The 26,889-nt window shown below is 44.7% G+C and overlaps 2 protein-coding genes across 2 annotated transcripts in view; one reads left to right on the top strand and one right to left on the bottom strand.

Moving 5' to 3' along the window:
* The window catches only part of LOC309563394 (uncharacterized protein), a gene marked incomplete at its 3' end in the record, with an annotated part of 732,657 nt that overhangs the window by 150,268 nt on the left and 555,500 nt on the right, over positions 1–26,889 (top strand). The window lies entirely within an intron of this gene.
* Positions 1–26,889, bottom strand: part of LOC309563383 (uncharacterized protein) — a 797,887-nt gene that overhangs the window by 117,586 nt on the left and 653,412 nt on the right. The gene's annotated exons all lie outside the window — the stretch shown is intronic.

Genomic DNA, 26,889 nt, shown 5'->3' on the forward strand with positions numbered 1-26,889 from the left:
AGAATGAAGTATAGTGTTCCTGGCTGTTGCCTTACGGTATAAAGAAGTATGCAGTGTTCCATTCTCACTGATAAAAAATAGGGTGTCTAGGAATGGAACACTACAAGTGTCATATCGGATAGTGAACTTCAGATTGTAACTATTGTCTGAGATGTATTCAGCAAAGGCAAGTAACTCAGCCGAGGTACCTGTCCAGATGATGAGTACATCATCGATGTATCTGCGCCACGCTGCTAGGATTACAAAGAGTTGGTCCCTGAGGAAGCCGTTATATGAGGTATTATACCTTGGCGAAACATGTAGGACCTGTGATCCATATCATTGTTTTCTTCTTGTCATTGCCCATTCTTTGTAACAGTTTTTTTGCTACGACTTTTAAGGCTCTTTCACACGGAGCGGGCCGCATTGCGATCCGCTCCGGCACTTTTTTATTTTTTTTTTCACGGAGTGGATGACACTTGTGTCATCTGCTCCGTATGTCCGCATATCATCCCATCCGTTTGCGGATGATATACGGATATAATGTAAGTCTATGGGCATTGCGGATGTCAGCAGATGACACCGCTGACATCTGATTTTGCTTCCTTTCCGTTTTTTGAATGGAGGAAAAATAGGGTTCTGTTCCGTTCCAAAAAACGGAACAGAACTGAAAGGAAGAAAATCGGATGTCAGCGGATGGTATTCCGCTGACATCCGCAATGCCATTGACTTACATTATGTCCGTAAATCATCCGCAAAAAAATAGGATGATTTGCGGACATACGGAGCGCCCGTGTGAAAGGGCCCTTAATGTATTTATTGTTTTTACTTTAATAAACTTGTTATATTTTTTACTTATGGAGTTTTTCATGTACTTGTACATCTACAGAACATATCACAGCCCTAGAAATTCAGTATAGTGAGCCAACTACTCTCACTTTCTCATTAATATTTTTCACATTCTGATAAATAACATTCCCCCCAAAAAAAAAAGAATCTAAATTTTTTAGCATTTTAGGCCAATTTGTTTTCTGCTACATATTTTTGGTAAAAAAAATCGCAATAAGTGTATTTTGATTGGTTTGCGCAAAAGTTATCACGTTTACTAACCACGGGAAAGATTTATGTCATTTTTTTTTTACTAGTAATGGCGGCGATCTGCGATTTTTTTTTTTTTTTTTTTTTGCGGGACTACGACATTGCGGAGGACAGATCGGACCTCTAACTGACATTTTTTACACTTTTGGGGGGGACCAGTGACATTACTACAGTAATCAGTGTTATAAATATGCACTGTTACTGTAATAATGACACTGGCAGGGAAGGAGTTAACACTGTTGGTGATCAAGGGGTTAAATATATGCCTCATGCTTACTGATGTGTGTGGGGGGGAGGGGGTTCTGTGACACAGACAGAGATCGCAGGTTCAGCTATGCTGAATCATGTGATCTCTCCCTGTCTGTCACAGAGAAGATCCGCCTGCTTTGTTTACACAAGTGGGCGGATCTTCTCACACTTTCCCCGGTGATCGAGGAAGAGAGGCGGCAATCGCCGCCTCTCCTCCTCTGCATGACTCCCGCTGTGTCTAAACACAGCGGGAGCGAGCCTCCAGTGGCGCGCACGAGCCGCCGAGACCAATAGGGGTTTAGCGATGTAGGTCTACGTCGCTGGACATAGCAGAGCCGCAGTAGCAGCACAGTGAGTGGTCCTAAAGTGGTTAAATAAAAGAAGACCAGAAACAAACCACAGCCAACACAGAGAATAGAATTTGTGATCCAGGATTACACATTTTTAGGCTCCCGGACCCCAAGATTATAGCAAACACTAAATTGTTCAGATTAAATACTGTATGTTATCACTGGAACCATAGTCTTTAATACACACTGACCTTCATATTACCTCCTGATATCCTCATCCTATTATTGTACAACCAATACTAATCCAGATAATTCTCTGTTATCAATGTTATTTGTCTACAGGGAAACCTTCATAGATGACGGCACCAATGAGGATGGAAGAGGACCAGAGTCACATGACCGAGAAAATCCTAAACCTCACCCTGGAGATCATCTACCTGCTGACTGGAGAGGTGAGGAGGATTCTGAGAGATCACATAGTTGCATAGTAGTTGAGGTTAAATAAAAAAGCAACCGTGCTGAATTATTTTTTCTCGTCAGTCTTTACGCAGGAAAAGGAAGGGTACACTGACCATGACTGTATGGTTAGTAGTAATACACAGGACTTGCCACTATGGCTAACAGAGGGGGAAATCAGGGAAAGACTGGATAAACTTAACACAAACAAATCACCAGGCCCGGATGGCGTACATCCGAGAGTACTCAAGGAACTCAGTATGGTTATATCTAGACCACTGTTCCTGATCTTTGCTGACAGTATTAGGACAGGAGATGTACCAGGGGATTGGAGGAAGGCTAACGTGATTCCGATATTCAAAAAGGGCCAGAGACATATCCCGGGAAATTATAGGCCTGTCAGTCTGACATCAATAATATGTAAACTTTTGGAGGGGATGATAAGGGACTATATCGTAGAGTATGCTAAAGACAACAACATCATCAGTAGTAACCAGCACGGGTTTACAAATGGGCGATCTTGTCAAGCCAATCTCTTAGCATTCTACGAGGAAGTGAGCTAGATAGGGGGAGACCAGTGGATGTGGTGTACTTGGATTTCGCTAAGGCGTTTGATACAGTTCCCCACAAGCGCTTAATTTATAAAATAAGGTCTGCAGGTATCGACAGCAGGGTTTGCTCTTGGATACGGAATTGGCTAAAAGGCCGTGTCCAAAGGGTAGTAATAAACAGCGCATACTCAGACTGGTCTGAGGTAGTAAGCGGGGTGCCCCAGGGCTCAGTCCTGGGACCAACCTTGTTCAATTTATTCATAAACAGCATTGAGGAAGGGATCAGTAGTTCGTTATCAGTTTTTGCAGATGACACAAAATTGGCCAGGGCAATAACTGCACAGCATGAAGCAGATATCCTACAGAATGACCTGGACAAAATTACGGAGTGGGCAACGACATGGCAAATGAGGTTTAATGTGGAGAAGTGTAAGGTTTTGCACTTGGGGACCAAAAACATAAAAACACAATACACGTTAGGAGGGGAACCCTTGGGGGAATCAAAAATGGAGAAAGATCTGGGAGTCTTAGTTGATGATAGATTAGGCAACAGCATGCAATGCCAAGCGGCAGCTTCCAAAGCCAACAGAATATTAGCATGCATAAAGAAAGGGATGTATTCCAGAGATAAGACTATAATCCTTCCACTTTATAAAACTCTGGTCCGACCGCATCTGGAGTATTCTGTCCAGTTCTGGTCGCCAGTCCTCAGGAGGGATGTGTTGGAGCTGGAGAAAGTCCAGAGAAGGGCAACTAAACTGATTAGGGGGTTGGAGGACCTTACCTATGAAGAGCGGCTGCAATCGCTCGATTTATTTTCCCTGGAGAAAAGACGTCTGAGAGGGGACATGATAGCAATTTATAAATATCTTAATGGGGATCTCAGCTTAGAAGAAAAGCTGTTCATTCGAAGGAATTGCATGAGGACTCGAGGACATACAATGCGATTAGAGGAGAAGCGTTTTAACCTCAGGCAAGGTGGGGGGTTCTTTACTGTTAGGGCTACAAGATTGTGGAATTGTCTACCACAAGAGGTGGTTTCTGCGGGTAGTATGGTGACTTTCAAAAGACTCTTAGACTTACATCTCAAGGATCAGGAGATTGAGGGCTATGTTAGATGATTACAGTCACACACACCTACACAGGTTGAACTGGATGGACTATTGTCTTTATTCAACCTCACGTACTATGTAACTATGTAACAATAGTCCATCCAGTTCAACCTGTAAGGTGTGTGTGGCCGTAATCATTTTACATACCCCTGAATGTTTTGATCCTTGAAATGTATGTCCAAGAGTCTTTTAAAAGTAGCCATACTCCCCGCAGTCACCACCATTTATGGTAGAGAATTCCACAGTCTTGTAGCCCTTACTGTAAAGAACCCCCTGCGTAGCCTGAGGTTAAATCTCTTCTCTAATCGCATTGTATGGCCTCGTGTCCTCATGCATTTCTTGCGACTGAATAGTTTTTTTTCTATGTTGAGATCCCCGTTGAGGTATTTATAAATCGCTATCATATTCCCTCTCAGGTGTCTCCTCTCCAGGGAGAATACATCAAGCGCTTGTAAGAGCTCTTCATAATTAACCACTTCCGCACCAGCCGCCGCGGTTGTACGGCGGCAGGCTGGTTCTCCCAGGCAAAGCGTCGTACATGTACGGCGCTCGCCTGGGTGGAGCTAGGAGGAGATTGCGTGCCGCCAGAGGCGCGCTCCCACCCCTGCTCGACAACTGGGGAGCCAGCGCGTGTGCCCGTTGGCTCCGATGGCCGCCAGCCACTCGCAATCTCCCGCAGCTGAGGGAGAAGGACAGACGGCTGATGTAAACACAGCCGTCTGTCATTCTCCCTGAAGTGATCACAGAGGCTATATGATCCTGCTATATAGGATTGCATGTCGCTGTGATTACTTCACAAGCCACGCCCCCTGACAGTTAGAATAACGCCCCTAGGGACACACTTAACCCACTGATCACCAGTAATGTTAACCCTTTCCCTGCAAGTGTCGTTTTTACAGTAACAGTGCACATTATTAGCACTGATTACTGTAGTAATGTCACTAGTACCCCCCAAAAGTGTTAAAAATGTCAGTTAGGGGTCCGATCTGTCCGCCGCAAAATCGCAGATCGCCGCCATTACTAGTTAAAAACAAAAAAAATGACATAAATCTTTCCCGTAGTTAGTAAACACAATAACTTTTGCGCAAACCAATGAAAATACGCTTATTGCGATTTTTTTTTTTTTTACCAAAAATATGTAGCAGAAAACAAATTGCCCTAAAATGTTGAGAATTTCATATAAAAAAAATGTGAAAAATATTGTTATTTTTTTCAGAATTGTCGCTCTTTTTTTGTTTATAGTGCAAAAAATAAAAATCGCTGATCAAATACCACCAAAAGAAAGCTCTGTTTGTGGGAAAAGAAGGACGTCAATTTCGTTTGGGTACAGCGTCGCACGACTGCGCAATTGTCCGTTAAGATCACGCAGTGCCGAATCGCAAAATAGGGCCCGGTCTATGAGCAGCCAAATCCTCCTGTCTGAAAGTGGTTAAAGCAGAGTTCCACCCTAATTTTAAACTTTACTTATTCCAGCAGTGTTCGGTATGTTAAAAAGAATTGGGCTATAAGAATTTTTTTTTGGGGTCCCTTACCTTATTTTTGAGTTGGTTGATTCTACTTCCTCCTTCTGCGGCCACGGCCCCCGGACATCACTTCCGGCTTTGCATTGCGTCCTGGGAGATGTTTGTCATCAATCCCAGGAGGCAATGGGCATCATCGGCCGCTCCTCTCATGTTTTCATCGCGTGATTTCCAAAGTGGAAATGACGTATGAAAGGCGGCGTCCAGCGCCATTTTTAAAAAGGGTAACCAGGCTATTGTAGCCATTGTTACCCTAGCGTCCGAAGCAGAGTGATCGGCGGTTTTGGAGTCGGCTGGAGCAGACAGAGCACAGCAGCGTTACTTTACATTACTACTTCATTACTTTGCTCCAATTGTGGCCAGTAGGTGAGTGTAGCCAGTGTTGGGGACATTCTAATGTCAGCACTGTGATGGTGCTCTGCGATGGATGGCAGAACTGTGATGGATGGCAGCTCTGTAATGGGGCACTGTTTAGGGGGCACTGTGATGGCAGCACTGTGATGGATGGCAGCTCTGTGATGGGGCTCTGTGATGGATGGCAGCACTGTGATGGGGGCACTGTGATGGATGGCAGCTCTGTGATGGGGGCACTGTGATGGATGGCAGCACTGTAATGGGGGCACTATGATGGATGGCAGCTCTGCGATGTGGCACTGTGATGGATCGCAGCACCGATGGGGCACTGTGATGTATGGCAGCACTGTGATGGGGCACTGTGATGAATTTTTTTGTAAATTCCATACTTTTAATATACTGTTTTAAAATTACAGAAGTTGAAGGACTGGCATAGAACCTCAGCCTATCGCAGGTAAGCAATAAAAGAGAGAATACATCTCTCTCTCTTTCTCTCTCCTCTCTCTGTTCTCCCTCTCTCTGTTTTCTCTCTCTCTCTGTGTTCTCTCTCTCTCTCCTCTCTCTGTTCTCTCTCCTCTCTCTCTCTCTTTGTTATATATTTTATACAGAGAGATAGAGTATACATTTACACACAATCACTATTAATATAGTTATATATATTTTTTTTTTTTTTTTTACATATATAGCAACATGGAGAGAGAGTGTTTACACACGTGTGTATACACTCTCTCTTTCTCCCTCTGTTAGTGTCTAAAAAAAAAAAGAATATATATTTATAAAAATAAATAAGTGTGTGTGTTTGTATAGTCTCTCTCTCTCTCTCTCTCTCTCTCTCTCTCTCTCTCTCTCTCTCTGTCTGTATATATATATATATATATATATATATATATATATATATATATATATATATATATATATATATATATAAATATATATATAGAGAGAGTTTGACATTTTTTAATTTTCAAACTAAAAAGTAAACAGATGAGCTTTGTCCTTGTCAACATTTATTCATCAATGTAGCATTGAACATGATTGTTAAAGACATCTACTATATGTATAATATCTACTACATAAATGTTCCGTTCATTTCACAAGGGAAATTTCACTTTTGACGCATTTCACACGCACCAATGTCAAACAGTTTCCCACATCAAAAATACGATGGATAGTGTGATGCTTGCATTGATGGGTGCAATCACTGTAGACGCAAGTCTTCGTGTCCTGTAATAACTGATTGAAGATCGCAGCTTCAGTCGCAGATATCGGATTGTAAAAGCTTTTTAATTCTAAGTTGAAACCCCATGATCGATGGTTAGGTAAGTGTCATAATTCAGATATTCAACTGCGAAAGTATCTAATACAAATTTTGTGCTTTTTAGAAATGCCAAACTGCTTCATCAACACCTGTGGTCATGTCACTGGTCGTAAAACAACCCCAGCAAATATTTCATTCCATTCATTTCCGAAACAACCAGATCGCATCCAAGTGTGGTTAGAAAATGCTGGAATGGAGAAAAGAATGATTACAGAATTTACCAACTTGATAATGGAAGACAGAAGAGGAGACAAATTCAGAATATGCTCCGTGCATTTTGAAAGTGATTGTTACATAATGAAAGGAACACAAAACATTTTGAGGCCTAATGCTGTCCCAACCCTTTTTACACCAACAACTGACGTTAAAGTGTCTGATGACAGCTGGGAAAAAAGACTAGCCAAAAGGAGAAGATTTGAATACACCAGCGGTGAAGCATCCACGTCATTCCCAGTCAACACAGCTGAGTGTATATGCGCTTGTCATCGCTCCCTCACTCAGAAAATTACACAGAGTACTGATGCAAGTACGCAAACGGGAGACTTCGATTTTCCATCAGCGGAATCAGGGGAGAGCTATTTTAAGATAGCAAGTGAGCAAAGCATAATTCTGGATCATTCTTATTACAAAGAATGTCCCACTTGTTTGAAAAAAACTACTCAAAAACAGAAAGAGTTATTAACATCTGTATCACACAGCAATATCCCTCTGAAGATTGCGGCAAGAAAATCTTTCTTAAAGGATTAGATGAACGTTTTCAAGATCAGGATATTCGGTCCATATTTCCTCAAGCAAAATCTGTTTCTGTAATTGAAAAAACAAAACAACTGTTCAAATGTAGGCTAACAAAGCAATGTAATTTAGTTTTCATTCTCGTTTTCCTATAGATATTTTTGGAATGCCAAATGTTGATTTATCACAGTTAAACATAAATTGCCTGTGAATTTAGTTTTTTTTTTATTTTGTTTCTTAAAAAAAGTTATTAAAAAAATTGCTATAATTAATCCTTTACACAAAATGAGGTTGAAGGATTGTAAGAGGTGCATGAAAGTCAGCCAGCCCCCAGTCTGATGTACTCACCCTCCAGTCTGTCACCAACCAAATATAACCTGTCTCTTGGTACAAAGAACAGGGGTTTAGTTGACACACATTTGCAAACGCATGTGAAAGCTGCAGAGCCACTTCACGGCACCCTGTTATATCTGCAGTCCAACACTCTTAATTTAGTGTCCTCACACTGGAGGCACATGGCCGCTAATGGGTGGATGGGGGACAGGTGAGAGGGAGACAGCCCAACCTCCCCCAACCCATCCTCATGCACGACTGGCTGTTGTCTCAAAGACTCAAATAATTAGGTTTATAACCATGGTGCAAACTGGAAAAGACCAGCTGAAAAGCATTACACCTCCATCCCCTTGGTGGATGCAGCAATTAGATAGGAAGGGATTTTATGTATGGGGCATGGCCTGTTTTATAACAATCCTTAATAATTAATCCTTTAAATTTTCATGTAATAAGACAAAACAGTACAGCTCATGGTCCATAAATATTTTTTTAACCACTTAGGCCCCGGAGGATTTGGCTGCTCAAAGACAAGGCCCTATTTTGCGATTCGGCACTGCGTGATTTTAACGGACAACTGCGCGGTCATGTGACGCTGTACCCAAATTAAATTTACGTTCTTTTTTTCCCACAAATAGAGCTTTCTTTTGGTGGTATTTGATCACCTGTGTGATTTTTTATTTTTATTTTTTTGCGCTATAAACAAAAAAAGAGTGACAATTTTGAAAAAATAGCAATATTTTTCACATTTTTTATATGAAATTCTCAAAAAAAATTTAAAAATCGAAATTTTTTAACATTTTAGGCCAATATGTTTTCTGCTACATATTTTTGGTAAAAAAAAATGCAATAAGCGTATTTTGATTGGTCTGCGCAAACGTTATTGCGTTTACTAACTACGGGAAAGATTTGTAATTTTTATTGTTTGTTTTTTTAACTAGTAATGGCGGCGATCTGCGTTTTTTTTTTTTGCGGGACTGCGACATTGCGGCGGACAGATCGGACCCCTGACTGACATTTTTGACGCTTTTGGGAGTACCAGTGACATTACTACAGTAATCAGTGCTATAAATATGCACTGTTACTGTAAAAATGACACTGGCAGGGAAGGGGTTAACTTTATTGGTGATCAGTGGGTTAAATGTATCCCTAGGGGCGTGATTCTAACTGGGGGGCTTGGCTTGTGATGTAACCACAGAGACATACGATCCTACATAGCAGGATCGCATAGCCTCTGTGCTTACATCAGGGAGAATGACCGACGGCTTTGTTTACATCAGCCGTCCGTCCTTCTCCCTCTCCTACGGCAGATCGCGAGTGGCCGGCGGACATCGGTGACGCCGGTCACACGCACGGGGATCTCATTGAATGAGCGGGGTGGGAGCGCGCCTCCAGCGGCGCGCGCCCGCCCTCTACAGGCTCCTGGGCGAGCGACGTAAGTCTACGTCGCTTTGCCCAGGAGTGGCTGACCACCGCAGTAAATAGTCGTGCGGCGGTCGGCAAGTGGTTAATAATGCTTACTTTCTCCTCCTACGTAGACTTGCTGAAACTGCTGACAAGAGGGTGTTTCAACTTCAATTTCAGAAAGTATTGCATCATCCTTTAAAAAAAAAAAAATGAAAGTTACTTACTGGTAACGTCTTTTCCAGCAGTCTTTCAGGACAGGCACTTCTGAGAGAACCTGGATCCTCCCTTCACAGGAAACACCACCCCAATCAATAGATTTTAACCGCTTGCCGACCGCCGCACGACTATTTACTGTGGCGGTCAGCCCCTCACAGGCAAAGCGACGTAGTACTACGTCGCTAGCCTGTGAGGCTCTAGGGAGCGAGCCCGCGCCGCCTGAGGCGCGCTCCCGCTGCCGCGCGGTCACGGACCCCCTCGCACGTCCGGGCACTCGCGATCGTCCGTTACACCGGAAGAAAGGCAGGCGGCTAATGTAAACAAAGCCGCCTGTCATTCTTCCCTGTGTAAGAATGGAGATCAGACGGTTCTACTATGTAGGACCGTTGATCTCTGTTCTTACACTAGTAGCCACAGCCAATCACAGTTAGAAACACGCCCCTAGGACACACTTAACTCCTCCCTTTCCAATACAGTTAACTCCTTCACTGCCAGTGTAATTTTTACAGTAACAGTGCATATGTATAGCACTGATTACTGCAGTAATGTCACTGGTAACCCCAAAAGTGTCAAAAATGTCAGTCAAGGGTCCGATCTGTCCGCTGCAATGTCGCAGTACCGCAAAAAAATCGCAGATCGCCGCCATTACTCGTTAAAAAAAAAACAACAAAAATGACAAAAATCTTTCCCTTTGTTAGTAAACGCGATAACTTTTGCGCAAACCAATCAAAATACGCTTTTTGCAATTTTTTTTTTTTACCAAACATATGTAGCGGAAAACAAGTTGGCCGAAAATGTTAAAAAATTTTGATTTTTACATTTTTTTGGGGGGGAATTTCATATAAAAAATGAGAAAAATATTGTTATTTTTGCAAAATTGACGCTCTTTTTTTGTTTATAGCGCATGATCAAAAAATCGCAGAGGTGATCAAATGCCACCAAAAGAAAGCTCTGTTTGTGGGAAAAAACCAACGTCAAATTAGTTTAGGTACAGCGTCGCACGACCGCGCAATTGTCTGTTAAAGTCATGCAGTGCCGAATCGCAAAATAGGCCCTGGTCAGGAAGGGGGTAAAATCTTCCGGGGCTTAAGTGGTTAAGCCTCCCTACAGCTGGCTGCCTCAGTTCTTCAAGAGTACCTCCGGCCACTGGGGAGACACAAAGATATATCATACTAACCTCTATCCTCTGATCGTCTTACTTTCAGACCTTCTTCGGGTGGGTAATGTGCAGTCCTTAAAGACTACTGGAAAAGACGTTACCACTAAGTAACTTTAATTTTCCCTTGTCGTCTTTCAGGACAGGCACTTCTGAGAGGATAAGCGAGTACTTACTTTCAGGGTGGGACTACCGCTTGCAGGACCTTTCGACCAAAGGCCTGGTCCTTAGCAGATAGTAAATCCAGTCTGTAGTGTTTGGAAAAAGTTGTATAACTGGACCAGGTCGCTGCCCGACAGATCTGCTCCGGGGTAGCCCCAGCTCTTTCCGCCTGAGAGGCCTCCACCGCTCTAGTAGAATGCGCCTCGATGCCCGTAGGAACCTCCTTACCGGAAACTCTATAAGCCTCACTAATGGCTAGTCTAAGCCATCTGGCTACCGAGCGTCTGGACGCTTTAGCACCCTTATTTGTACCAGTGAAAAAAATAAAAAAGGAATTTGACTTTCTGAACTCCTTCGTGATGGCTAAGTATTGCAGAACACATCTTCTGACATCCAATTTGTGGAAATTAATTTCCCGTTTCTGGACGGTGTCTCCCCACTGGAGGAAACACCAGAACTGAGGCAGCCAGCTGGAGGGAGGCTTAAAATCTATTGATTGGGGCGGTGTTTCCTGTGAAGGGAGGGGCCAGGTTCTCTCAGAAGTGCCTGTCCTGAAAGACGACAAGGGAAAATATACATTTTTATATAAAATAACATTTTGTCATAACTAAAATGTGATTGATTAAAAAAAAAAACTCTGTGCTACATGAAATTTATGGCCACACGTTTATGTATTGCACTTGTCATGCAAAAGTTAAACTCAAAATAATGCGGAATAAGTGGGAGCCCTGAGCATGTCACTTGCCACCGTCGCCTGTCACCAGATGCTGCTTGTCACTTGCCACGTTGCCTGCCACAAGATGTTGATTACCACCTGCCACGTCGCCAAACACCAGGTACAGCTTGTCAATTGCCACAATACTTGGCTCGGGATGCAGATTGTGACTGTACTGCTGATGGGTAATACTGTTGGGTACTGCTGGTGGGTACTGATGACGGGTACTGCTGGTGGGTACTGATGGCGGGTACTGATGATGGGTACTGCTGGTGGGTACTGATGACTGCTGCTGCTTGCTTGTACTGTTGGTACTGCTGACTGGTACAGATGGTACTGCTGGCTCTTCTGAGATAGGAGTGGCGCTGAAGGAAGCAGGCGGCCGCAGTAGAGAGCAGATCCGCTGCTTCCTGTATGGGTCCTGTCACAGGCAGAGTGAATTATGTATTACTCTGCCTGTGACAGGAGCCGGAACTATAGAGGAAGCATCAGCTCCGCTTCCTCTATAGTGTGGCTCCGTTCCACAAGCAGATAGCAGCGCTCGGATGGCGGGTCAGGATCCCGCAGCAATCTGGGCTTACCGACCTGCCATCCCAGAGCCTCCTAGTGATACCAGCTCAAGACTTTTTAGGGGTGGGGGGGGTTGGGTAGTTACCCTGTAATATTTGCCTATACTACTCTTTGCAATCACATACTGTATCAAAAACCACACACATTATACATTAGTTTTGTCAATTTAAAAAGTTACTTACCATTTTTTTTCCCCCAATAAATCTTTTTTAACAGACTATTAAAAAAATAAAATTAATATATCGTCAAAATGCATATAAACGTATATATACAGTATCTCACAAAGTAAGTACACCCCTCACATTTTTATAAATATTTTATTCTATCTTTTCATGTGACAAAACTGAAGAAATGACACTTTGCTACAATGTAAAGTAGTGAGTGTACAGCTTGTATAACAATAAGTGTAAATTTGCTGTCCCCTCAAAATAACTCAACACACACCGATTAATGTATAAACTGCTGGCAACAAAAGTGAGTACACCCCTAAGTGAAAATGTCCTAATTGTTGCTCTACATAAAGATGGCCTAGGCCAGTGATGGCGAACCTTGGCACCCCAGATGTTTTGGAACTACATTTCCCATGATGCTCATGCACTCTGCAGTGCAGTAGAGCATCATGGGAAATGTAGTTCCAAAATATCTGGGGTGCCAAGGTTCGCCATCACTGGCCTAGGCTATAAGAAGATTGCCAAGACCCTGAAACTGAGTTGCAGAATGGAGGCCAAGACCATACAACGGTTTAAAAGGACAGGTTCCACTCAGAACAGGCCTCACCATGGACGACCAAAGAAGTTGAGGGCACGTGCTCAGCGTCGTACCCAGAGGTTGTCTTTGGGAAATAGGCGTATGAGTGCTGCCAGCATTGCTGCAGAGGTTGAAGGGGTGGGGGGTCAGCTTGTCATTGCTCAGACCATACGCCGCACACTGCATCAAATTGGTCTGCATGGCTGTCATCCCAGAAGGAAGCCTCTTCTAAAGATGATGCACAAGAAAAGCCCGCAAACAGTTTGCTGAAGACAAGCAGACTAAGGACATGGATTACTGGAACCATGTCCTGTGGTCTGATGAGACTAAGACAAACGTATTTTGTTCAGATGGTGTCAAGCGTGTGTGGTGGCAACCAGGTGAGGAGTACAAAGACAAGTTTGTGTTGCCTACAGTGAAGCATGGTGGTGGGAGTGTCATGGTCTGGGGCTGCATGAGTGCTGCTGGCACTGGGGAGTTACAGTTCATTGAGGGAACCATGAATGCCAACATGTACTGTGACATACTGAAGCAGAGCATGATCCCCTCCCTTCAGAGACTGGGCTGCAGGGCAGTATTCCAACATGATAACCACCCCAAACACATCTCCAAGATGACCACTGCCTTGCTAAAGAAGCTGAGGGTAAAGGTGATGGATTGGCCAAGCATGTCTCCAGAACTAAACCCTATTGAACATCTGTGGGTTATCCTCAAACAGAAGGTGGAGAAACGCAAGGTCTCTAACATCCACCAGCTCTGTGATGTCATCATGGAGGAGGGGAAGAGGACTTCAGTGGTAACCTGTGAAGCTCTGGTGAACTCCATGCCCAAGAGGGTTAAGGCAGTGCTGGAAAATAATGGTGGCCAATTTTTTGGGCCCAAGTTGGACATTTTCACTTAGGGGTGTACTCACTTTTGTTGCCAGCGGTTTAGACATTAATGGCTGTGTGTTGAGTTATTTTGAGGGGACAGTAAATTTACACTGTTATACAAGCTGTACACTCATTACTTTACATTGTAGCAAAGTGTCATTTCTTCAGTGTTGTCACATGAAAAGATAGAATAAAATATTTACAAAAATGTAAGGGGTGTACTCACTTTTGTGAGATACTGTATATATATATATATATATACAGTATATACATACATACTCCCTTTACACCTTTCAAAATAATAAATGCTCAATTGGTATTAGGGGCCCAAAGTGTGGCAAGAAAATATCCCCCACCACCTTTATACCACCACCACCAGCCTGAACAGGTAATACAAGGCAGGATGGATCCATGATTTCTGGGGTTTTTTAAAGAAAGAATTTGAACCAACCATTTTAATGTTGCAGCTGAAACATAGACTCAACATATGATACTATGTTTTTCCAGTCTTCTACTGTCAGAATTTAGTGAGCCTGTATAAATTGTAGCCTCTATTTCATGTTCTTAGCTGACAGGAGTGAAACCCGTTGTGGTCTTCTGCTGTTGTAGCCCATCTGCTTCATGGTTGCATGTGTTGTGCATTCAGAGATGCTATTCTGCATACTTTGGATGCAACTATTGGTTTTTCCTTTCTGTCATCTGTAACCATGATGCCCATTCTCCTATGACCTCTGACCTAAACAAGGTATTTTCATACACAAAATGCCTCTCACTGGAGATATTATCTATTTGGACCATTCTCTGTAAAACCGAGGGACTGGTGTGTGAAAAAAAAAAAAAAAATATATATATATATATATATATGTGTGTGTGTGTGTATATAGGTATATATATATAAATATATATATATATATATATATATACACACACACACATCTATATACACACACATACAGTATATATATATATATATATATATAATATACACACACAAAGAAGAAAGGGATAATAATTACTTTTAAATTGAAAGCCCAGAATCTACATAAATTCAGTTTGGAAACATAAATTGTGTCTTACATGCTGATATTGCCAAGTGTTTACTCTGGACCAATCAGTGAGCACTGACATATGGGTGGAGGAATGTATTTAGTGGTAAAGTGTTACTAAACCTAGGACCCTGCATTCACGATATCTGGTCTCACACAGAATATGGAAATGCAATTATTTGAGTGGGTTCTGACGAAGCGGTAATAGGAAGCGGGTGAAACGCGTTGACTGACTGTTGTTCCCACTCATGATGCAACCGCTGTTATAGCTATCAAAATTGGCTGACAGGCTTAACACCATCACGGTCATCACTGCACATGTGCAGGCTTGCACGGCTGACACCGAAACGAGGAGCAACTAGGAATAGACAGATCCATTACTCCATCATGGAACTGCTTTCAGCTGGCTGCTGCCCCACAACACCACAAACATCCTATCGTGAGCAGTCTAGTGGTGAACAAACAACAGTGCCAACAGTGAGTTTGTACTTTCCCTGGAGTACATTGTACCTCGGGGCTCTTTATCTCTACTGCTGAACTTTCATAGTGTCAACTATGGGGGTGACAAGTGTGTCTATCTGAAGGATCTGAATGTTGGTTGGGAAAGATCCCGCATGTCAGAGGCGATTAGCTCCTTCACTGAGATTTCCTACCAGCCACTATAGAGCTACTGCCTGTGGCCATACACCATATTTGATTTCAAATGATTTTATATGTGCTTTCACACAACAACCCCCAGATCCAAAAACCAGAGGGGTGGGGGCGGCGACTGTCAGAGGACTCAGAGAAAATAATTTTATGATAAGTTCTTACAAAAATTCTATTTTCTCTTACGTCCTCAGGCAGTCGCCGCCAAATGGTATTAGCCTTCACTAATGGGACATCCCAAAGCAGTGCAGGTATGAGGGGTGGGAAAGCAACGCAACCAGATAAGAAGGTAATGCAAATAACCGGGCTAGTAACAACCTGAGCCCACAGTAAAAAACTGGAACCAACCCAGAAAAAACACCCCAACAAGGAAGACATCAAAAACAATGTCCCCTCAAACAACTGCCGCACTGAAAACTTTGTGGTGAAAAGAAGCATCCAAAGATGCCAAAACATCAAGTTTGTAAAACTCAGTGAAAGTGTGCACTGATGACCTTGTCGCCGTCTTGCACACCTGAGCCACAGATGCCTGATGGCGAAAAGCCCAAGAGGCACTAACGGCACAAGTAGAATGAGCCTTTACCGGGAAAGGAGGAACCTGACCCTTGATGGAATAGGTCTGAACTATCGTCTGACTGCACTGATCCATTTAGAAATGGTCGCCGCGGAGGCGGCCGATCCCTTCCGAGGTCCCTCAGGAAGAACAAATAGAGAATCAGACTGCCGAATCGACTCCGCGGCGGACAAGTAGACCTTTGACGGCCCAGACCACATCCAGAGAAAGCAAAGCAAACTCCTTAGGATGCTTGGGCCGTGCGCACAGCGAAGGCAACACAATATCCACATTGAGATTGAAGGAAAAAACCAACCTTGGGAAGAAAAGATTGATTCGGTCGCAGAACCACCTTATCTCTATGAAGTACTAGATAACGAAAGCGGCAGGACAAGACCACCAATTCAGACACTCTGCGGACGTGATGGCCACCAGAAAAGCAACTTTCTGTGACAACACAGACAAAGACATCCCCCTGATGTTCTCGAAGAGAGGTTTATTGTAACACTGACAAAAACCAAATTCAGGTCCCCTGGAAGCAAGAGAGCTCCCCTTGGGGTAAGCCAAATGCCGCACCTCTTGAATGAAGGTGCGGAACAAAGAAAGCGACGCCAAAGGTCGTTGAAACAAGACCCTTGGCCTTAGTCAGCACCAGATGCTGATCCACGGCCTTCTGCAGGAAGGCCAAGACCTTCGCCACCAAGAAGGAACAAGGGTAAAAACCATGCACTTCGCACCAAGCGATATACGCTTTCCAGGTGCTGAGAAAAAAACTTCCTTGAAGTGGCTTTGCGAGCCCCTTACAAGGTAAGGATGACCGCCTGAGGAAGACCTCTATCCCTCAGGACCTGGCTTTTAATAGCCATGTAGACAAAGCCAGCAACTGTAAAGCAGAATGGAAGATCGGTCCTTGAGACAGATCGTCGCGCAGCGGAAGCCGCCATCGAGGTTCGACGACCATCTGAACGACGGCCGCATACTAGGACCGTCGAGGCCCATCAGAGGGCCACCAGAATGACTGACATCCGTTCCGATGCCAACCTGCGGAGGAACCTGTATAACAGTGGAATAGGAGGAAAGGCATACAGTAGCCGATAGTGGTGCCAAGGCACCACCTACGCGTCCGCTGCGTCTGCCAGAGGATCGCGAGCCCTGGCCATGAACCTTACCACCACTTTGTGGAGACGGAATGCGAACAAATCCACGCCCGGGGTCCCCTACCGGGCGCACAGGAGGTGAACCACCTCCGGATGTAGGGACCATTCCCCTCGGTCCAAAGTCTGGCGACGTTCCACACCTGGAATGAGAATGGCTGAGAACGCAGGTACCTGCGATCCGGCCCAGGACAGAATCTCGGCCACTTCCATGGCCGCCCGGGCACTCCACGTGCCCCCTTGGTGATTGATATAAGCCACAGCCATGGCATTGTCCATCTGTACCCGCACCGGACATCCCTGAAGCTGAGGTGACCACCAGAACAGACAAAGCTTGATCGCTCGGAGCTCCAAGACGCTGATCGGTAGCGAATTCTCCCCCGCCGACCACGTCCCCTGGGTGCAAAACGTGCCCAGAACTCCTCCCCAGCTCAACAGGCTGGCATCCGTGGTGACAACCGTTCATAATAGAGGTCTGAAGGACTGACCCTGTGTCAAGGACAGCGGCCAGCGCCACCACAGAAGATCCGACCCAGATGACTCAAGGAAATACTCCTTTCCAAGGACTGAGGTGTCCTGTCCCACCTGTCCAGGATCTCCGCTTGCAGAGACCTGTTGTGAAATTGAGCAAACGGAACTGCTTCGAAGGCCGAGACCAGCCGTCCCAGAACCCGCATGCAGGTCCGCAAATAGGAGAGATTGTCATTCCTGAGAGCTCCGATCTCCTCCCGCAAAGTCCCGAATTTTTGTCCTCCGGAAGGAAGACCCGAGATTAAGCAAAGTCCAAGGACCATCTAGGTACTGGAAACGAGTAGAGGGAGTCAGTGCCGACTTCTGAAATTGACGGCCCACCCGAACTCCTGAAGTGTCTGAACCTTCACAGCCAGATCTTTTGCCAAGGTTACACATGAGTTCGACCTTACAAGAGGTCGTCCAGGCAACTGAGGACCGCAATGCCCCGAAAACGCAGCAAAGCTAGACCGGAGCCAACACCTTGGTGAAAACCCTGGGAACCGAAGCGAAACTAAAAGGCAACGCCACAAACTGGTAATGCTCCCCAGCCACGGACCGCAAAGCGGAAGCAGCTCTGATGACCCTCGAAAATAGGGATGTGGAGATACGCATACTGCAAGGCGATGGATGCAGTAATTCCCCAGGCCTCAATGAGGCCATCACTGACCAGATTAATCCCATCCGGCTCGCCCCGCACAAAGCGGTTCAGGGACTACCAGTCCGGAATCGGAGACACCATGCCTTCTTTCCTGGGCACCGTGAACAGGTTGGAGTCAAAACCGCAAAAACATTTTCTGAAAAAGAACGGATACAATGACTCTGTGTGCAAGCAAACCCTGCACAGCCCCCATGAGATCTCTGAGACGATCAGGGGACAGCTAAAGAATGGACGGGAGGAACCTGTCTGCGGGGCAAGATCAACTCGATCTTGTGCTCTGAACGAATTGTCCTGAATGCCAGACAACCAGGGTTCCTAAAAAGAAAGCAGACGTCCCCCCACCCGGACAACGGGGAGGGCTTGCCTTTTAGGGAGAGGTGGACTGGGCCGCCAAACCAGACTGACCGGCGTTTGGCTTACCCGACCATGGCTCCTCGTGGCCACCGGGAAGGCGGAAGGGTTTACCCTTCTCCTGCATCCCAAAGGCAATTATGTTGAGTCTTGAAGGAGGGCCCCCCTCCGCGTATGGGGGAGCTCTCCCTTGGTGACCTGGGGCAGACGAGTACTCTTATCTCCCGTGAGCCCCGTAATCAACTCATCTAGAGTTACCCCAAAAAGACGACCCCCTCATAGGGGACCTCAGACACCATCTGTTAGGACGCGTGGTCAACCGACCAGCACTTTAACCAGGTAATGCGGTGGATCCCCACCGCCGACAACCGGGCGACCAACGGAGCCACGTCCAAAGCCGCGTCGCCCTGGAAGCTTGCAGTGTGGATGAGCTGATCCTGCTGCGAAGCCCCTTGCACCATGTCATGAGCGCCTGAGAGGCCAACACTGAGGCAAAACACAGGTTGCAACAGGGAACCCGCCACTAGATAAATGTGGCGGGCAAGCGCTTCCACACACCATCAGCCGGAATCCCTGAATACCGGAAATCCCCTACCGTCAGCAAGGTGGATTTATTCAGCCTAGACACAGTGTGATCCCCTGCTTGGGGACACCGACCAACGTTCGTCTACCGCGGGTGGAAAAACGCTTAGGCACCACCAATGTGCGCTAAATGCGCCGCCACTGGCCATCCACAATCTTGTGAAAAACCAACGGGCAGGAAAAACGCCTGACCCGACAGTCTGGGGTCTGTGGAATCCGAGCAAAACGGACTGCTCACTTGACTGAGCTGGCTCATTGTTAAGATAGAGAGTTTCTGTTATGACGCCCATACGTATAGCATCCATCGTTGCGCGTTCCCGCGCTATCGAGGAGGAAGATTCCCCCTCCTCCTCTCCCTCAACGTGGAGGACCGGGACCTCAGGGTGACCATCGTCCATGGCAACCAATTAGGGCTTAGAGTCAGAGGACTGGGAGGGCACAGGCCATTTTTTATGGAGGAGCGGGCCGACATCAGCAGATTCTCCTGGGACGCCAAAGTCACCAGAGCAGCAGATATGGGTGCCAGGGGAGAGGATTCAGGTGTACCCGAAGTCCCCACCAGGTCTGCGGGGGATTTATTATCACTGAGAGACCATTTTTGCCTTAAATGAAAAAAGGGACTCTGGCCCTTTAAACCCACCCCCCACCCCCCCGCAATCTGCACCAACTGAAAGAGTCCCTTGAGAAAACACACTTGCAAAAAAAAAAAATAATTTGATTTGGTCGAATAATGGCCGAGATATAAGCAAAAATCCCCAGCCTGTCAGCCCATGTTACACAGGATAAAAAAATGGAGAAGAAGGAAGTGACCTCACATCGCTAGAGGCCAGCCCTCGAGCCCAGAGAAAAGGTGCCTATTGAAAGTCAATGACAAAAGTCACAGGGAAAATGGCCACTTGCCCTTACTAGGCATGTTGCCCACATCCAAGATGGCGGCCGAACAGGAGCCTGAGCAGAATTCTCACATGGCTGCTGTATTACACAGAGCTTAGAATCTGCAAACCACTAAAGTGGTGGCCGCTCCAAAACGGCTGCAAAATAAATGCACCAAACACATTTCTGGCTATTAGAAGGGACCCCAGGGAGACTCCCACAGCATTCCCATGCAGCGCCCCCAGCGGGGGCAGGGAGGGGAGGAAAAACCCCAACCCGTCCAGAAGAGGGATCCTACAGAGACCGCCAGCCCTGCTATCCCCTAGGAGTGGGCTCACAACTCCCCAATCGTCCCCAGGGACAAGGGGGTTCAGTACTCACCAGTCTAGCAGCGGGCACCGCTCAAAAAAGGGAGACCTCCCACCCTAAGTGGGGGTGCCGTCAGCCATGGAGAGACGCTGGCAACACACGGGCGATCCGGGTTGAGACATCCTCTGCGAAGCGCAGCTCCGCCGGCTCATCCCCATATGGAGGGGCACTGTCGTTGCGAGGCCTGGGCGTACCAGGAACTTGCGACGCTCGTTGGCAGGCTGGGACTCCATAAGGATCTATGATACCCAGTCCGAGGCCCAGCTCTGCAGTCACTTGTAGTCCTCCAGGAAAGGAATCCCTGACTAACTAGTGATAGTGAGAAGAAATAAAAATCTAGTGTGTAAAGAGAAAACACTTAAATTTAGAAAAGTGGCGTGCTGAGGTACAAAAGTTTTTTTGTATTAACCTGATAATCAATTATCTGCCTTGCCTGCTCCTGCAGAGTGCGCCATTACCCATTAGTGAAGGCTAATACCATCCTGCGGCAACTGTCAGAGGACGTAAGAGAAAATGCGTTTTCATTTTCTTTCCACATTTTCCAAAAACTTGTGGAAAAAAATGACATGTTCAAAAGACTCAATATGTCTCATAGAATATATGTTGCGGTATTTGCTTTCCAAAATGGGGTCATTTTTTGGGTAATTCCATTGTCCTGGTGCTCCAGGGCCTTCAAAAGTGTGATAGGTCGTTAGAAAATTATATGTGTAATTTATGCTCCTAGAACACCTTACCGTGCTCCTTAAATGTTGGGCCTCTGCATGTGGCCAGGCTGTGTAAAAGTCTCACACATGTGGCATTGCCCTATTTAGGAGGAGTAGCAGAATGTATTTTGGGGTTAATTGCAAGTATGCATATACTGTGTGTGAGAAATAACCTGTTATTATGACAATTTTGTGTTAAAAAAAAATATATATATTTCTTCATTTTCCCAAGAATTGTGGAAAAAAATTACAACTTCAAAAAACTAACCATGCCTCTTAATAAATACCCTGGAATGTCTACTTTCCAAAAAGGGGTCATTTGGGGGGTATTTGTACTGTCCTGACATTTCAGGGCCTCAAGAAATTAGATAGGCCGTCGGTACATCAGATGTGATCAATTTTCAATGATTGGCACCATAGCTTGTAGACTCTATAACTTTCACACAAACTAAATAATACCACTAATTTGGGTTATTTTTACCAAAGATATGTAGAAGTATAAATTTTGGCCCAAATTTATGAAAAAAAATTACCTATTTGCAAAATTTTATAATAGAAACTAAAACAAAATGTGTTTTTTTTTTTCAAAATCTTCGCTCTTTTTTCACTTATATCGCAAAAAATAAAAAACCAAGTGGTGATTAAATACTACCAAAAGAAAGCTCTATTTGTGTGAAAAAAAAAGATAAAAAATTAGATTGGGTACAGCGTTGTATGACTGAGTAATTATCATTCAAATTGTGAGAGCGCCGAAAACTGAAAATTGGTCTGGGCAGGAAGGGGGTGTAACTGCTCTGTATGGAAGTGGTTAAGATCTATATAGAGGAATCGGGACCTCCTTCCTTCTGCTAGTGACCCCTCTAGTGATATAAAGATCTATATAGAGGAATCAGGACCTCCTTCCTCCTGCTGGTAACACCTCTGGTAAAATAAAGATCTATATGGAGGAATCAGGACCTCCTTCCTCTTACTTGTTACCCATCCAGTGATATAAAGTTCCATATAGAGGAATCAGGACCTACTTCCTCCTGCTGGAGAACCCTCTAGTGATATAAAGATCTATAAAGAGTAATCAGGACCACCTTCCTCCTGCTGGTGACCCCTCTAGTGATATAAAGATCTACATAGAGGAACCAGGACCTCCTTCCTCCTGCAGGTGACACCTCTAGTGATATAAAAAACTATGTAGAGGAATCAGGACCTCCTTCCTCCTGCTAGTGACCCCTCTAGTTATGTAAAGATCTATATAGAGGAATCAGGATCTAATTCCTCCTGCTGGTGACCCCTATAGTTGTTGTATAAAGATCTATATAGAAGAGTCAGGACCTCCTTCCTCCTGCTGGTGACCCCTCTCGTTATGTAAAGATCTATCTAGAGGAATCGGGACCTCCTTCCTTCCGCTGGTGATACATCCTAGAATTCTGTTTGCTTTCCCAAATGCCTGGTCACACTGTTTGCTCATTTTGTAATCATCTGAAATAAGTAGTGATGGGCCTAACACCCACCAGTTCGGTTCGCACACAACATGCAAAAAGTTCGGACTTGAGCCAGAAACGCTATTAAAGTTTATGGGACCCAAACTTGAAAAGTGTGACTTCACCAATTGGTGCATGCTGGGTCAGTGATGTCACGTGGGGATGGTGCGGATGGTGCCACCAGGCGACATAAGCAGGTGGCCCTGCCCCTTACCTATTTAAGAACTGTCAAATGGTAGAGCAGGCATTCGGTAACTAGCCTTCGTCGCAGGCGGAGCTTTTGTTTGTTCTTTTTTTTCAGGTTCAGTGGGCGTTGCGACTGACAATAGATCAATATTAGGGGACATTGTTTTTTTATTTTTAATAAAGGAATTGTCAAAAACTGTGTGCTTTTATTTCTCTTTTGACATTTTTTTTTGGTGAATGAGTAAGGGTACTCATTCAAGTGGGGGACCAGGATCTGGGGGCCCCCTTGTTACAGGGGGCTTCCAGATTTCAATAAGCCCCCCTGCCCGAAGCCCCCCCCCCCCCACAACTACAGACCAGGGTTGTGGGCAAAAGACCCTTGTCCCCATAATGGGGAAAAGGTGCTTTTGGGTGGGTGAGCACCCCCCCCCCCTCCATGTTGAGAGCATATGGCCTGATTTTTTTTATTATTCAGCTGTCAGCGGGGAAGCCGTTGCCAGCTGACAACTCATCTGTTGTTAAGGACATGGCAGCTGGCTTCCCTTAACAACCACCTATTCACTGTGTCCTTATTGGGCAAAGCCTTGCACCTGATCAGCGGTCAGGTGCATTGCTTCAGCCAATTAGGGCTTAGAATGAACTGTGCAGCGAACATCTCGCCGAGTACCCCAGAAATTCGGGTGTTCGCCGAATGAGTGAACGAGCAATGTTTGGGCCAAACTTATGCTCGGCCCACACCACTCATCCAATGCTAGAAATAAGTACCCCCAAATATTTTTCCTCTGTAGTGCTGGCCAACACTGTACCTCCAATGTTGTACTCTCTCAGGGGAATATTTTTCCCCAGGTGCATTCTTTTACATTTAGAAACATTGAACTGCAGTCTCCACTGCTTTGACCAATCTTCCAGCAATGCCAAATTATGTTCTATGTTACAGACACCTCCAGGGATATCACCCCCCCCCCCCCCCCCGTACACACCTTTGTACCGGTCAGCAAAAGGATATTCCTTACCCAATAAACCTTTAGTTATATCACTTACATAGAGGTGAAACAGGAACCAGTACAGAGCTTTGGGGGTACACCACTAGTGACTGCTCTCTTTTCTGAGTGAACCCCATTTACAACCACACTCTGGTATCTATAATTTAGGCAACTGCATATTCACTGAACCACCCAAGGGTTAAGGAACTGTATCCAATGCCTTGCTGAAAGCAAGATATGCTGAGATGTCCACATCACCACCATGGTCCAAAACATTGGTAATATAGGCAGAAAATTCAATCACGACTCTCTACTGCTCTCCCCTCTACTCCTAGAACTTGGCTGATAGAAGTGTTGATGCCATGGTCACTACTCCTGTCAGCCAAATAGAGTAGTCAGAATGGCTGTACCCCCCATCACTGCAGTATACAAATGCGCCCAGGGCAGTCGCCCCTCCTGCTGTTGTGGAAATTTAATATTTATGTGGATGTTTCTTTAGGATGTATTTTTAGTTAAATTGCCATTATGTCTCCCAGAGTTTCTCAGTTTACCGGTAATCGCTATGCACAGCGAATATTGCTTTAACTGGCATTGAGGAAAGACCTGTAGTTGTGGAAATCTTCCATTAAATGGAGACTGCACGCTACTTGTAGCCTGATCATCTCTATCGGCGGTGCAAGGAGAGCTCCACCGCACCAGTGTTAATTTTGGCAGCAAATTTCAATTTAGTTTTAGTCTTAGTCTTAGGACTAAAATGGCATTTTAGTTTTAGTCCTATTTTAGTCTTCTGCAAGTGTTTTAGTTTTAGTCGTATTTAGTCGACTAAAACTCCAGTATATTTTAGTCGACTAAAACGCCCTACATTTTAGTCGACTAAAACTAATTTTAGTCATCTATAATGGAATGGGCTTAGTTCAATTGTAATTTGTAATGCATTATTTAAGCATTTCTCTACAATTTACAAACTCATTATATACTACTGCTGGTCCTGGAGTGAAAAATCTAATATGTTATTACTTATGCTTTGAGCATGCACCAGTGTTAATTTTTGGCAGCAAATTTCGATTTAGTTTTAGTTATAGTCTTTTGACTAAAATGCCATTTTAGTTTTAGTCGTATTTTAGTCTTAAGACTAAAATGCCATTTTAGTTTTAGTCGTATTTTAGTCATCTGAATTGTCTTAGTCGACGAAAACGTTTTAGTCGGTTTTAGTCGACGAAATTAACACTGCACCGCACAAATGTATATCAACCAGCCGGGGCCCCGGTATTCACTGCGGAGATATGTTTGTGGTGTGGAATTCTTATCATTTTAATAATATCTGCCCTTCCCCAGGATTAATGGCTGGCAGCATTCTGTCATATTTGATCCATATGATTGAAATACTGCTGCTATTGTCTTTTGCAGATATAATAAAGTCCCATTCACTGGAACAATAGCATGATCACTATCAAATATGGTTTTTATGAACTATATTATATAGGATTCACTCCTAACAGGTTTACGATGAGAGTGCATGCTTGTGAATTAGTCCATGAGACTCTGTGGCAGCCATGTTGCTTTGTTCACTTGGCAGTTAGAGTCTCTGCACATGGCCGTGTTGTTCCAACAGCATTCACTCCCCTTTTCTATTGTGCTTTTGAATGTATACATGTCTGTGATTGGTGGTCTTGAAGCCACTCCCTGTAACCCCCCTTTTGTTCTCTGGCTGTAAATAAACCTGAGCTCTGCTCTGTAGAACACATAGAGACCCTTCAGTTAGCATCGAATTGACTACAGCGAGCGTCTGTTTCTTTTTTTGTCGCCGAGCACGCTGGGATACCCGTATACAAAAGAGCTGCACATTGTACTTTTCAGTACAAGGGATTAATGGCGTTTGGCATGTATTAATATCCACAAGTGTGCTTTTCAGCGCAGCATAGTTTTCAGCGCACCCAGCAAATTTCTATGCTCCAAGCTCCATTAATTTCCACGACACTGCCCACCCCTTGTCCCGGCCCTGAGTACAACAGATGTTAAACTCACTGGTCTGTAATTGCCAGCTTCTACCTTACTGTCCTTCTTGGGGTTAGGTACAATATTAGCTGTCCACCAGTCATGGGGAACTTCTCCTTTAGAAAAGATTAATTAAAAAGACCTGTTAATGGTCCAACAAATATACCTCGCCAGTTAAAGTAGCGCAGTGCTAAATAGCAATAAATGCCCTGGTCCTGAAGAAGGTAACACCTTCCGGAGCTGAAGTGGATGATTAACAAATCGATTTCCTACGATTGTCAGCTCCATCTAGTGCCCATAATGCGGTATTTTTCCTAAAATGCCTCCATTTGTAAAAATAGTGCAATATGAAATATGGCCACTAGATGGAGGCAATCGTCATAGGAAATAAAATAGGACCAAAACTCACAGCTAGGTGAATGCTGGTCACATTCATTCAACATTTTTTTAAATAGACCTCTAAGTGTTTGTGAAAGGTTACACCACAAAATGTACTCAGCCAATGAGAGGTAATGACTACATTTTTATTTTTCTCCTGCTATCAATGGCAAACACGGTACAAAACTTCATCCATGTCTTTGCTGATCTCTGATCTCCTTATCAACTGTTCCTTACATGATGAAGATCAGCCATGGAGTATATCTGAGGTGTATATCAGGGTGTGCTTCTTCCCCACACAAGAGTTGTGATGTCCAGAAACATTCATATAGAAGACATTTCCCGCACTCAAGGCACTAATACACCTCAAGGGTTGTGTGGGATCCCAAATGTACAGGAAGACGGGACTTCAGTGAGGAGCAATTCCCTCATTCAGAACAGGAAAGTGTTTTCTCCTCCGCGTGAGATCTCTGAGGTTTGTAAAGATCAGACTTCTGTGAAATACATTTCCCGCACTCAGGACAGGAATACGGCTTCTCCCCTGTGTGAGATCTCTGATGTCTGTAAAGAATGGACTTGTCAGAAAA

The sequence above is a fragment of the Pelophylax lessonae genome, assembly GCF_965119305.1.
Source record: "Pelophylax lessonae genome assembly, chromosome: 1".
Taxonomy (NCBI): domain Eukaryota; kingdom Metazoa; phylum Chordata; class Amphibia; order Anura; family Ranidae; genus Pelophylax; species Pelophylax lessonae.